Below are 13612 nucleotides of genomic sequence, written 5' to 3' on the forward strand. Positions count from 1 at the left end.
GCACAAGACTGGACAATCTAGAATCTGAAGGGACTTGACTTGTCTGTCAGTCCTTCTCAGCCATTACCTGCCTAGTGTTCCTGAGTGTGTATGGTGACCAGAGGTCAACCTCAGATATGTTTCTCAAGAATACTATCTTACCCTTCCACTTTGATCTTTGAGATAGAGTCACTGGGACTTAGGGTTCACCCAGTTAGGTTATTCTGGCTATCCAACAACTCCCAGGAATCCTCCATTATCACTTCTCCAGCCTGATTTTTTTTTTTTTTTACTTGATTCTGGGCACCAAACTTAGATCCTCACGCTTGCAAGCATTTTAACAGTTGAGCTATCTCTCCAGCCCTTGACCCGAGTTTTAAACGAATAATCTGACGGAGGAGGTCTACCGAGCAAAGGGAAATGTGTGTGCAAAGGTCTTCCTAAGAAAAGGGGAGGGGAGATATTTATGACTTTTTGTTGGCAAAACTGCTTTTTTTTTGCTTGTTTTTGTTCTGTTTTCCTGGTTGAAGAGTTACTTTCTTCTCTCTTAGATTTCCTTCTGGGCCGTCTTTGATGCTACGTGGGGATACCGTGATTGTATATTATGTCACACACTCTGAAGATCTCTTGCTGGGTATGACCTGGTTCCGTAGCAACATTTCAAAGTAACCATTCCACTTTGCTGCTAAGGAAATCAGGGCTCACAGGTCAGCCTGGCTACACCAGACGTTGTCTCAAAAACTAAAACAACCTAAGCATACACACACAGAGAAAGAAGGGGGGGGGGAGTGGTGCCATTATTGCAAGTTAAGTGCTGAGGACTACGGTTTGCCCTGAACTGGAAGTTAGGCAGAATGGAGATGGATTGAAATATGGCTGAAAGATACAAATGATCAGAGAGGCTGAACACCTAAAACTCCTGGTCCAAATCAGTTAGGATGCTATTGGTGATGCATTCACCATTATCCCACAGAAATCAGCTGGCAAAGAGCTATCAGATCTTTGGTTGGGTGTGGAGGACTGGCTTGAGAGAGTTATTTACGTAGCTCAAGTACTCCATGTGTTGATGGACTTGAACTCCTGACCCACGTGCTCTGCCTCCCTAGTGCTGAGGCTACTGGCATACAATACTGCAATCAGTAAGAACTGTCATATTTTTTTAAAGACTTATTTTTATTTTATGTGTGTGAATGGATTTTTTTTTACATTTTGATTTTATGTGTATGGGTGTTCTGCCTGCATGTCTGTCTGTCTGTCTGTCACATGAACACCTGATGCCCACAGAAGACAGAAGAGGGTATTGGATCTCCTAGAACTGGAGTTACAGCCAGTCAGCTGTGAACTGTCATATGGGTACTGGAAATCGGACCCAAATCCTCTGGTAGAGCAGAAGCTCTTTTTAAACTCTCCAGCTCAGCCACATATTATCACAGTCCACTGGAGCCATCCTCAGAGCCAAGAGGGCAAATCAGTTGATCAACCTAGCATCACGTTGTTGTTTTGGTGTTTTGAGACAGGGTCTCACTATATAGCCTTGGGAAGTCTGGCACTCACTATGTGGACCAGACTGACTTTGAACTCACAGAAATCCACCTGCCTCTACCTCCTAAGTGTGGGGGTTAAAGGTGCGTACTGCCACATCCAGCCCCATCTTCCTTTAATGAACAATTAAATTATTTACTCAGCCTTTGGACATTCAGTGTGTGTCCACCTGTGCATGTGCTGGGTAGGCACTGGACAAACGTGGTTACTGGGGTGAAATGATGAGAAAGTTTTAGCTCCTCAAACAATTGTTGCTTGTAAGTTTCCTGGATCTGCAGAATTCAAACTAAAAGGCAGTTATGCGTGGTGGTACATGCCTATAATGCCAGCACTTGGGAGGAAGGAAGATCAGGAGTTCAAGGTCATGCTTTGGCTGTGTAGTAACTTTGAAGCCAGCTTGGACTTTATGAGATCCGGTCTCAAGAAAACCAAAACAAACTAAACAAAAAACTAACAAACAAACAAACAAAAATCAACCTTTGATATTATACTTCAACAGGAACCTTTGACATTATCCTTTGAAGCTACACATATCACAGCAGAGGGAACTGAGAGCCTAGAAACGGAATCATTTGCCCCAAACAGCCAGTTACTTACTGGTAATTGGTAAACCTAGATCTCTTTATAGCCCTTCAAACAATCCCTGTCCTTAAGGGTTAGAACTGGTGAGGAAAGGCAGCATGGCGTAAGACCTTTTTCCCCTACAGAAATATTTTTTTTTAACACTTGAAACCTTCCAGTTTATAACACAAAGTGAAGCCAAGAGGCTGTGGCAGAGCTCAGCGGAGACACCAACTCCCCCCGAATCCACGTTTCCCTCCTTCTTTAGAAGTCTGTAATTTTAGTAAAATGAAACATACATAAAATAAAGACCGACAGTTTCAGCTCTTCTGAGGCCAGCAAGAACCACTGCTTCCTTTGTCCTTTCTTGGGTGTTGATCTTATTTTGTGGGTGCCTCAATATTTGGAGAAATGTCGTTCAAAGAGGGGACTGCACTTCCAAACCCAACACACGAACACCACTGAGTGCGTACACCTCTATGTACGATGCTACAGATTTTAGGCTGCATGTCTGATTTCAACCCTATAGGGACCTTTCAGGGTAGACATTTCTTTTGTTAATAAAGAAATGGAGTCTAAAAGCTGAGCAAATTTCCACACAGGGTAGGTTAGGATAGGAAAGAACAGAATCACGTTTCTACTTTTGAGAAATAACTTTGTTTTTCTAGTACCCAAGCAAGTAGCTACCATGGTAAAGCTTTTCTCAAACACAAGAAGGAAGAGAACATTGTAGAACTGTAGGGCAGAAGAGTGTGTCCTCTCCTGTCACCAAGATCAACACACAGACACAAGCACGTATTTTTTAAAGAATGAATTAATGGGGTTGGAAAGATATCTCAGTGGTTAAGAGCACTTTATATTCTTCCAGAGGAGTGGAGTTTGGTCCCAAGTATCCATCTTAGGCAGCTACAATTACCTTAGACTCCAGCTCCAGGGATATAATACCCACTTCTGGTCTCTGTGGTCACCAACACATATGGGACATACACACATTCACATACAACATATTGTAAACAACAATAACAAAAAACCCCAAAAGTTAGAGAGATAGCTCAATGGTTAAGAGTACTCGCTGCCCTTCAGAGTACCTGGGTACAATGCCCAGCACACACATGGTGGATCTAATGGGCACCAGCATATATGTGGTACATATCACTCATACACATAAAAAAATAAAATAAATAACTAAAATAATTAAAGCTTAAATGCAATATTCTTTCTAGGTGGAGATTCCCTAAAAGGGAGAACATAGGACAAAAGTCACAGTTTTGATTTTGTAAAATTAATTGCTCATAAATAATCATTTTTCTTGTTTACATCCCTCTACATACTCACAGAAACCACCGGATGTGCTTACTGTGATCCACTGAGAAAGACCATTTGGGTTACAGTCAAATGAGACATTTTCACTGTGGCAGTGTCAATGGAATGTGTTTCAAGAAACTATTTTCAAGACTCTTTTGGGAAAAGCTCAAGGAATTTGTCTTGGCTGGTTTTCTTCTTTTCGGATTCATTAGCTATCTATTTTGTCAGGGTGATGGGGCTTGGGGATGGCCCATCTGGGGGATGGCCACGGGGTGGCATACAGGAGTGCTGCCTAGCAAACCTAGGCTGTGATGTCATCACAGTGCAGCAATGTGTCTTTCTGTCCACATTTTCCTATTGCCAGAGTTCTCCTGAGGACTCAGATCCACACAGTACCAGTGCTGCTTTTCACTGCTCCTCTGAAAGCCCCCGAAATCTAGCCTCAGTTGTCTCTGCCCCCAAGTGTGTTGTTAATATATAATTATCAATGACGGACACTTTACAAAACTCGTGCTTCCCTGGATGCTTTCTTTTTTGAGACAAAAATCTCTCTATGTAGCCTTGGCTGTCCTGGAACTTATGTAGACCAGGATGTCCTCAAACCCGTAGAGATCCTCCTGCCTCTGCCTCCTGATTGCTGGGATTAAAGGCGTGCACCACCATGCCTTACTCCTGGTTGCTCTTTTAGATTATATATGACACTATAATATATATATATATATATATATATATATATTACATATTGACACTATAAGCTATTACTCCTAGAAATTACTATGGTCATTGCAGCCATGCACACTAGATCTGTGAATTTGGAGCACCATCAACCCAATCAAGTCAGGGGCAAGGAGAGTCTGGGGAAGCCAGGTGAAACTGTGTGCGGGCACGTTCCTGAGATGGGCAGCCAGTAACTAACCAGCCCTGAGACAAAGCATCCACCATCATTTAGTTGCTGATTCTGAGACGGTTTGCTTCATGCTGAATATTTGCCTCTCCCTCAGAAATCCTGCTCACTAAGTTGATTGCCTTTAAGAAGTGAAGGTAGCTCTTTGTCTCTTTACCTTTCTCGTCTCTCATCTCTTTTGCCTCTGACTCCTCTTTGTCTCTTCTTTCCTCTTCTTCCTCTTGTTTGCCTGACTCTCTTAAGTCTCCACTCCCACAGGGCCTTTCAACCTTCCACTCTCTCCCTTTCCCAATAAACCTTTTTCATTTCTTTTCTTTTATTGAATTATATAATTTTACAAAATTTCACCTTCTCCCCTCCTCCCATTTCCCTTCCCCTCCCCCTGTACCCATCCCCCTCCCTCTCCAGTCCAAGGAGCAGTCAGGGTTCCCTGCCCTGTGGGAAGTCCAAGTTCCTCCCCCATCTATCCAGGTCTAGGAAGGTGAGGATCCAGACAGACTAGGTTCCCACAAAGCCAGTACATGCAGTAGAATCAAAACCCAGTGCCATTGTCCTTGGCTTCTCAGTCAGCCCTCCTTGTCAGCCACACTCAGAGAGTCCGGTTTGATCACATGCTCCATCAGTCCCAGTCCAGTTGGCCTTGGTGAGCTCCCATTAGATCAGTCCCATTTTCTCGGTGAATGGATGCACCCCTCACGGTCCTGACTTCCTTGCTCATGTTCTCCCTCTTTCTCCCTCTTTCTGCTCCTCATTTGGACCTTGGGAGCTCAGTCCAGTGCTCCAGTGTGGGTCTCTGTCTCTATCTCCATCCAACGTCAGATGAAGGTTCTATGGTGATACACAAGATAATCATCAGTGTGGCTATAGTAAAGGGCCAGTTCAGGCCCCCTCTCCTCAGCTGCTCAAGGAGCAAGCTGGAGACATCTCCTTGGACACCTGGGAACCCCTCTAGAGTCCAATCTCTTGCCTACCTTCAAATGGCTCCCTTAATTAAGGTATATACTTCCCTGATTCCATATCCACTCTTCCTCCATCCCAACTGTCCCATTTCCCCAAGCTCTCCCCATCCTCCCCTTCTCACTTCTCTCTCCCCATATCCCCTTACCCCCATCCTGCCCCCACCCCCAAGCTCTCAATTTTTTGCCTGGCAATCTTGTCTACTTCCAATATCCAAGAGGATAACTACATGTTTTTCTTTGGGTTCACCTTCCTATCTAGCTTCTCTAGGATCATGAAATATAGGCTGAATTCTATGGCTAGAATCCACTAATGAGTGAGTACATACCATGTTCATCTTTTTGGGTCTGGGTTACATCACTCAGGATGGTGTTTTCTATTTCCATCCATTTACATGCAAAATTCAAGATGTCATTGTTTTTTTTACCGCTGAGTAGTACTCTAATGCGTATATATTCCACACTTTCTTTATCCATTCTTCCATTGAGGGGCATCTAGGTTGTTTCCAGGATCTGGCTATTACAAATAATGCTGCTATGAACATAGTTGAACAAATGCTTTTGTAGTATGATAGGGCATCTCTTGGGTATATTCCCAGGAGTGGTATTGCTGGATCCTGGGGTAGATTGATCCCAAATTTCCTGAGAAACCACCACACTGATTTCCAAAGTGGTTGCCCAAGTTTGCATTCCCACCAGCAATGGATCCAATAAACTTTTTTCACAAGAAAGAAAAAAGAGGTGAAGGTAACTGGGAGGTGATTAGGTCTTTTTAATTGTTATTACATTTTTTTCTGTGTATGTGTACACACATGCCATCACTTGTGTTTGGAGGTCAAAGAGCAACCTGAAGGAACGGGTTCTTTCCTTTCACTATGTGGTTTCTGTGAACTGAATGCTTGGGGTTGTCAGGGTTTGTGGCAAGTGCCTTTGCCTGTTAAGCAGTCTTACTGATTAGCAATTAGGGCAAGAGTAATTATGAATGGGGTATTGTCCCAAAGAAAGAGGCTCATTTCTTCTATCTGCTGTGAACCCTCACCCACAAGTCAGCTGTATGCAATACACCCACAGGCTTATCAGAACCCAACAATGGCACCTTGGTCTTGAGTTTTCCAGCCTCCAGAGCTGTGACAAATAAATGTCATAGCAGCCAGAACCATCTGAGACAGTCCAATCCAGAAGGTGGGGCTTGAACTCAAGTGTGTGTCCTTTTTGGTTGTTTGTGCCTTCTTGTATATAACATGTCACCTTCCCTGATACCCCTCCATCATCATCAATCATCATCATCATATGGTTGTTCCTTCTACACATATTTCCCCCTGTCTTGGTCACTACCATGTCTCCCTTATATTACTGCGACCTCCCAATTGGTCTCCTCACCATGAGATTTTCTCCCTCAACTATTCCCTGATTTATTTTCCATTGTGTTCTCGCTCTGGTTTGGATGAATGTCCCCAGAGGTCCATGTTAAAGGATTGGCTCCCCGTGAGGGGAGGGAATACTTAGGGGAAGTGCTTTGACCTTAAAGAAGTCAGGTCTGGTAGGTCTCAGAGTATTGTGGCATAAACTCCAGGAGGATTGTCAGATCTTTTGTATTTGTTGATTTTGTAGCTGCTGTGACAAAAATCCTTAACATAAACAACTTAAGGGAGGGAAGGTTAATTTTTGCACCAGTTAAGAGGTGTCTGTCAATCATGGCTGGGAAGGCATTGCAGCAACAGCTTGTGTGGATGACCACTCACTGGCCCCAGATTAGAAAGCAGAAAACACAGCGTCTAACGAGGAGTGTAGGCCTTCAAAAGTCCTTTTCCAGGGACCTGTTTCACACCAGTCAGATTCCATCTCAGGAAGGCGCCACAGCTTTCAAACTAGTGCCATAAACTAGGGATCCACTGTTCAAAATATGAGCCTTTGGGTGACGTTTCAAATTTTAAGCAGTAGCTCCCTGTCTATTCTCTCACTGTCCCGACTCAAGATATAAACTGCCATCTCAATGTAGACTCTGCGATCATTCCCTTGAGTCACCACCCTCACCAGGAAACAAATGTTACTGCAGGATCTTGAGCTTGATGCTCTGGAGTTGTGAGTCAATGTAAACCCACATCAGGAACCGTCATAATTACTATTCTATTTTTGTGAAGAGATGCCATGACCAAGGTAACTTATACAAGAGTTATTTGGAACTCACAGTTTCAGAGGGTGAGTCTATGACCATCATGCCAGGAAGCATGGTAGCAGGTGGGCAGGGGCAGTAGCTGAGAGCTTACATCTTGAAACACAAACATGAGGCCGAGAGAAAACAGGAATTGGCCTCGGCCTTTGAAACATCAAAGCCCACTCCAGTAACACACCTCCTGAAGCTAATCCTTACCTTCTAACCCTTCCACCAAACAGTTCCACCAAACAGGCCAAACATGAGCCTATGGGAGCCATTCCCATTTAAACACCACAAGGACTTAGCTAGAATGATGAGAAACTAAAACCACGATTACTATGAGTTTTTCAAAATACCAAATTTTAATCTTGTCACTTATAAAAATCCCAGAATTTCTTCCATTTCTCTCATAATGAAGCATCAACTTTTAAAAGAAGATTTATTTGTATTTCTGTGTTTGTGTGTGTTGTGCAAACCTCTGCAAGAAGACCCTGCCATAGCCCCTGGTTGTGAGCAGCCCAGCAGTGCTGGGAACCAAACTGTGTCCTCTGAAAGGGCAGCAAGCCTTTTGATCCTTTGAACCATCGTTCCTGCTCTTCAACTTTTTAACATGATTTTCGACCCCCACATTATAGGTCATCTATTTCTTGACTCTAGACTGTAACTTTCCAGCTTGCAATGCTGGAACCCTTATCCCTCTGAACATCTTGTGGAAAGCACAGGTTTCAGGAAGCATAAAGGGATACATGTATCTTAAAAACAGCCAGGGATTTCAGCCCTTTAAAAAGGCTCTATTCATTTGCCTTCTGTCTTGTTGTCAGCCATTTTCTCCCAGTGAGAACTAGTTTGGGGCTTACTCTAAGGTCAGGGCCTCATTGTGGTGCCTAGGCTAACACTGAAATCACAGTCTTCTTGTAGCTTCCTGAGTGAGTAGCTGGAGTTAAGGGAATGTGCATAGGTTGTTTTATACTCAGAATGGAATGAGGCCTCATGCTTGCTGGGAAGGTAAGTGCTCTGCCACTAGTTGCATCCATAGAAAACATAAAGAGGATGTGAGATTTTGATTACGAGTAAGTAAAGACACACAATAGTACAGACTGACAATCATAGTAAATTGTATATCTGCATGCAGAATCCCACTCCTGGAAGACATAGATCCAGTTCCACTTGACTTAACTTTAGAGAGTTTATAACAGTCCCTTGGACTGTGAGCGTCAGAGTAAGTATCTGAGATTCAGATAGCCCTTTGCAGCTTTGAAATTGTTTCTACATACTTTATTCTGACTGTCATCAGCGGAAATGAAGGCTGGCAATGACAACATACATGTGAAAACATATACGATATCTGTGTCATGTTAATGTCCGCCTGCTCTAGTTTCAAAGGTACTATGTTCTCAGTCCCATGCAGAAAGAATTTCATACCTGACAGTATCGCTTTCCCAATTACTTCCTGAGCCACAAACATAGTGGGAGAGTCACGCAGTCCTCTCAGCCATGTTCTCTGTGCGCACTAAAGCTTTGACGGGCAAAAAACAATCAGTCCCTGGCCCTGCGTGGCGATGAGAGAGACGTCTACCAGTGATCAGGCATGGGAAAGAACTGAGCATGATGTGTTGTGTTTCATACTGACACTTTTCCTCAAAATAAAAGCAGTAACGATTAATTATAGCTCTGTAAACTATAAAATATATAATGGAGAAAATAATGACACCTCCTAGAGACAGCTATTAATAACAGGTGCATATCATGCACTAATCTATTTCATTCATATTTACACATTCATACGTTCAGACAAAATTAATCATTTAAGTATAGTATTTAATAACTTTTTTTTACTATTTGTTGAAGAATTTTTTCATGTTAAAAATGTCACAGCATACATCAAGATTTGTTGGCACATGCCTTTGATCCTAGCATTTGAGAGTCAGAGGCAGGTGAATGTCTATGAGTTCCAGGCCACCTGGTCTAACATATCAAGTTTCAGGAGAGCCAGGGCTACATAGAGTGACCCTTTCTCTAAAAATAAACTCACAGCACTACATAGATACAGTGTGTGTGTGTGTGTGTGTGTGTGTGTGTGTGTGTGTGTGATGGCAGATAATAGTTTTTTTCCCTGTTGCTGTGATAATATTCTGACAGAGTGACTCAAGGGAAATGTGTTTATTTTAGTTCACTGTTCAAGATCCATCCAAGAAAGGAAGTCAAAGTAACAAGAGCTTGAAGCAGCTGGTCACGTTGAATCCCTAATCAACAACTAGAGGGGTGGCTGGAGAGATGGCTCAGAGGTTAAAAGCACTGGCTGCTCTTTCAGAGGTCCCGAGTTCAATCCCCAACAACCACAGAGTGGCTCATAACCTTCTGGTGTGCAGGCCTACACACAGACACTGTATACATAATCAATAAATATTTCAAAAAATGAGCTACAGAGGGATGAATGCAGTGCTCACCCTGTTTTCTCCACTTTATATAATCCAGAATCCCCTGCCCAGGAAATAGTCCCATCCACAGTTAAGATGGGTTTTTCTGCATCATAATCAGCAATCCCTCACAGGCGTTCTCTGGGGCCCAGCTCCAAAGTGATGCTAGAGTCTGTCAAGTTGACAGTTAACACTGACCATCACAACAGTCAACATTATTTTTACTTATATTTTACTTTGGGGCATTGGGCATCAAGCCAAGGATGGGATGCATGCTGGGCAAACCCTCTACCACTGAACTGAATCCCTGGCCTTCTACATTTTTTAATGTTTTCATATTATGTCATACTGAAATACTTTAATCAAGCCATGTTGTGAGATGTTTCAGCTGTTTCAGTTTTTTCTGTATTACGGAGACATGATAACAGTTTTTTTTTCTTCAGAATAATTTCAAGGGTGAAGTTTTATGATGAAAGAGAAGCATGCTTATGGAAGTTATCATGCATGCCAACTTGACTGGAACACCTAGGAGATGGAGAGGCGCCCCTCTGGCCGTGCTTGTGTAGGCTGATTCCAGAGAGGGAAAGATCTGTTTTGCACGTGGGTGGCATCATTCTATGGACTAGAGACCTGGCTGGAGTGGAAGATGGAAGGGAGGAAGCTAAGAGAGCACCCACATATCCCTCCCTGCTTCCTGGGCCTCCATGATACGAACTGAACCCCCTCACCATGCCTTTCCCACCATGACGGACAGAACTCTCTGAAAGCATGCCAAAACTAAATTTTCCTCCCTTGAATTATTTCTGTTGGATATTTTTGGTCACAGCAATGTGAAAAGTAACTAGAGAAGTAGGGTCATTGGTGTAACTAAATGACAATGTGGTTCTTTGGCCTTTGGAATTGGTTTCCAGGAGGGATTTGGAAAACGACACCATAATCATTAAAATAGCTTGGTACTGGCATTGAAAGAGACAGTTTGGCAGGAGATCCAAATATATGTGGAAATTTAATATACAATATTACAAACTGGAGGGGAAAAAGAAGTTTTTTAATAAGTGGTATTGGCATTTCTGTTTGAAAAGAAAATAAAACTGGCTTGTTCATTAACTCTAAAAACCAAAACAAATTTCAAAAAAGATCTGAGATTTCAATGAAAAAGAATTCTACTGATGTACTCAAAGAGGAAAATGTGATCTAAAAAAACATTGTGTAGTGGAAGACTTTCAGAAATACAACCTAAGATCCAGAATCAATAAAAAAATTAATTTCAATTGATTGAAACTTTATAAATATCTCTCTAGGGAAACAAACCTTAAAAGTAAAATATCAAGAATTATTCCTCTTTGATTTCCAAATAGCATTACTTACAACCTTTGTTTCCAATATCCATCTAAAATTTCTTAAAATATACCTATGATAATGCATCAGGTAAAACAAAGCAGCATTTTTAAACCTCTAATGAATCATGATGGTTAATTTTGGTCGTGAGCCTATCCTTTAACGGTTGAGCCATCTCTGCAGCCCAAGGGTAAAATATATGGTTGCTTGCCCAAGTAAAAAATCCCCAGATAAGTAGTCAAATACTTAGGTGTGTGTTTCTGAGAGATAAGCATTAGAGCTGGAGAACTAAGTTAGGCAGATTCTCTGTCCAATGTGAGTGGGTACCACCCAGCTCATCAAGGGCTTCGGTGGAGCATAAGGTCAAGGGAGTGGGAAATCACTGTCTTCGAGACTGATCTAAGACATTGATCTTTTCCTGCCCTCAGGTGCTCAGATGAGGTCCTCAGACCCTCAGAGAGGTTCTTCGCTTTCAAACCTTCAAGCCAGCTTACTCATTTCTCTGGGTGTGAAGTCTGCGGACACCAGATTGTAGAACTTCTCAGCCTCCTGATTTGTGTGGGCCACTACTTTGCTACCTGTCTGCTCAATCTGTTTCTCTGTGGGAAAACTAATGCTTACTTTCCCTGGCCTCCCTTCTTCCATTGCGCTCAGAACGAACTGGTTTGCATTTGTTGCTGTGGTCTTTTATTTTATCTTATAGTCCCCCCCCCCACTTACATATGCCTGAAAAAACATCTTTAGGTTAGCACATTCACTGCCTGATACTCTAACCCCAATCCAGCTTTCAGTTTGGCCCCAAACTTCGACACCCATTTGCATTTTGTGATACTCTACTTCAGTTTTTTCCAATTATCTTTTCTATCAGTCAGTTTAGTCTATTATTAGTGATGAGCATTCAAGTCCTGCTTCTGTTTACTCCTCTACAGTCCTCTCCCAGCTGTTTTAGTGACAAAGAAGGCACACAGAGATCGTATGTAATGAGAAAGAAGCATGATGTATTCCTGGGGAGAGATGACAGGTGGAAGCAATGTGTCACGGGCGTTCAAGAGCAGGCGGCTGATGAGGAAAGACGAAAATGGTGACACCTGCCCTATTGCCAGGATCAATGACATAAGATCCGTGCTAGTTCATTAAGAGAATTATTTCAAACCCTGACATTAATTTTCTAAGGCATGTATAGTCAGCTCTGTTTTATAGATAAGAAAACTGAGGTTCTGTGCCACGGACTGACTCTCTTGGAGATCGAAGACCAAGGGAGAACAGGGGTGAAGGAGAACCCGGGATTCAGCGAATGACAGACACAACTCTAATGAGGTTTGAATCTGCTGCAAATTTACTAAAATTCAAGCATCACTTTTATGAGATTACAGAAGGAAGTTGGCAGACACAAAAGCTTACATATAAAAAATGATTACAGGCAGTTGATTGTTTTCAGCATGTCTTGTGGTTAGGGCCAGGTGGGCAGAGCTTTTCTTTGAAATTCGTCATTAACCAACTGCTAACTTTCTCATGGCCCTAAATCATATCTGTTCTTATGGTAACCCAAACACTATTCTTCAGGATTCCACTCACAGGGCTTACTCCAATATTGAATGGTTGGCTTCATATTGTCAAGAATAGCCTGCCTTTCTTTCCTATCTTAAATGCACCAGGGGTTTCTCATTCTGGCTAGCCTCTCCATAGATGGTAACTCACGTCACTTTATATGTTTTCCTTCATAATTTACCTATCTTCTATTATCAAGGGAGGGAATTGATACATCAGTTCCTCCGTATTCAAGGAGCCGTTGGGAATGTTTCCTGGTTCCTTGAACAGATTAATTTTTTGGTAAGAGAAAAATAGGACAGAGAAAGAAAATAGCAGAGCCAACGCAAAGAACCATCGCCAGGAACAAAATGAACGAGGTCATTGAGGCCGATCAGGCACCACAACTTGAGCAAACTGCCAGGGATCCGCCGGGGGCCAAGCTCCGGGAATCATGAACCCCTTGTTGTTCTTCTTTCTGGCGTGTGGTGTATCGCGGAGCCGGAGGAAGGGAGACCCAGGACACGACCACGTGCGTGGGAGGATTATTTATTAGGGAAGGGTGTGCTCGACAGTGCGGGTCAAGGGAGGGAGGAACAAGGAAAGAGAGAGGGGATGGATTTAACACTGGTATATATAAGAATCTGCGTAGGCGTGGTTGTCCGTTGTGGTGTTTCTGGGAAATGTAGTCTTCCAGTCCGGCGGGGTGAAACTGATCCTTCCGGGAGGTGTGGTCCTCATCCCATGAGAATCACATCTCCACCCTTTTTTGTTTATTAAAAATTTGGGGGGGAGTCTTAGTGGGTAGGGAATGGGGGCGTAGCCCGGTCTCATAGCTGCTTCCTGCTGACTTTGTGGGCGTCGAGGGTTTTTTTTTGGGGGGGGGGTTGATGTCCTGGTGTCCTGGTCCCATTTGCTGGCGTCCTAG

The sequence above is a fragment of the Arvicola amphibius genome, chromosome 8 (genome assembly GCF_903992535.2).
Source record: "Arvicola amphibius chromosome 8, mArvAmp1.2, whole genome shotgun sequence".
Taxonomy (NCBI): domain Eukaryota; kingdom Metazoa; phylum Chordata; class Mammalia; order Rodentia; family Cricetidae; genus Arvicola; species Arvicola amphibius.